This window comes from Chrysochloris asiatica, unplaced genomic scaffold (genome assembly GCF_000296735.1).
Source record: "Chrysochloris asiatica unplaced genomic scaffold, ChrAsi1.0 scaffold00130, whole genome shotgun sequence".
In the NCBI taxonomy this organism is placed as follows: Eukaryota; Metazoa; Chordata; class Mammalia; order Afrosoricida; family Chrysochloridae; genus Chrysochloris; species Chrysochloris asiatica.
In genome coordinates, this window is record NW_006408648.1 from 9,122,496 (window position 1) to 9,123,861 (window position 1,366).

A 1,366-nucleotide genomic window follows, 5' to 3' on the forward strand; every position below is an offset into this window, starting at 1 on the left:
CAACCATATAGTTTGCAAGAAATATGCAAAAAGATACAGGATAAATCCACTAAACAATCGCCAGTGGGGAAAAAGCAATTAGATAGGTGCATGGAGGAGGAAACAGAATGAGTAAGCAAAGCAAGAGTAAGACCTTGCACAGACCCAGGATGATACATAGTGCATTATTGCACTTGAGGTTAAAAAAAAAAAAAAGAAGTCAGGTGGCCCCTCCTTATGAAGATTGAAGTGAGAGTCAAGAGAAACTCCAAATAATCTTGGGGCTCTCATCCAAACCAGTTGCCATCATTGGTGATATGTTTGTTGAGATCCTACTTTATATTTAACGACTGTCTTAGCTACTGCAGGATAGGAATAATGCAAACATAAAATTGTTCCTGTCTGTTGCATGATGATGAAGACGATAATGATTCTGCTTTGAATAGTCATAATGTACTAACCATTGGGTAAGTGCTCTGCATGCAGTACCACAATAATTCTTACAGCCGCCTTATAGGTTTCTGGGTTCGATATCTTTGAGTTGCTCATGACAGAAATTAAAGTCAAATTTAGAAAAGAAGGGAATTAATTTGTTCACATAAGTGAACATAGCAGTTTTTTGCTTAAGGCTAGGATGGATCCATGTGCTCAAACAATGCTACAGAAATCTCTTTTTCCGTCTTCCCTAGGTTGGCTTCATTCTCTAGTATGTTCTCTCCATGTGATAAGAAAGGTGACCCCACCCTTTCCCCTGGCTGGCAGTGTGGAGGCCACACGATGTCTGGAGTGACTGTAAAAGACGTGAACCAGCACGTTGTCAGAGCTCTGGCAGCCACCCTCAAAAAGTCTGGGAACTCAAACGTCTCTGAGTGGGTTGACACTGCCAAGCTGGCCAAGCATAAAGAGCTTGCTCCCTACAACAAGAACTGGTTCTACACATGAGCTGCTTCCACAGCATGGCATCTATACCTTCAGGGCCGTGATGGGGTCAGGTCCATGACCAAGATCTACCATGCCCAGTCACTTCAGCGGATGTTCCAAGAGTGTGGCACCCAATTCTCCAAGCCCTAAAGGGGCTCAAAATGGTGGAGAAGAACCAAGATGGCAGTCGTAAACTGACACCTCAGAGAATGATCTGGACAGAATCGCAGGAGAGGTGGCAGCTGATAAAAAGAAACATTAAATTGAATGATGCTGGGTTAATAAATTGCCTTGTTTGTTAAAAAAGGAAAAGAAAGATGACCCCAGTAGCAGTGGGGTCTTATGATCCTTATAGCTCATAATTTCAGAAGGAGAGAATCCTGTTTGGATCCAGTGTCCACATCAGTCCCCCTTAAGAACCTTGACTGACCTTCTTTGGGTGACATAGGAGAAAACGACTTAAATA

General features: G+C 42.8%; 1 pseudogene; it reads left to right on the forward strand.

Annotated features, from left to right (window-relative positions):
* Window positions 1–729: 729 nt before the first annotated feature.
* Window positions 730–1,162, forward strand: LOC102820809 (annotated as a pseudogene).
* The last annotated feature ends 204 nt before the right edge of the window (window positions 1,163–1,366 follow it).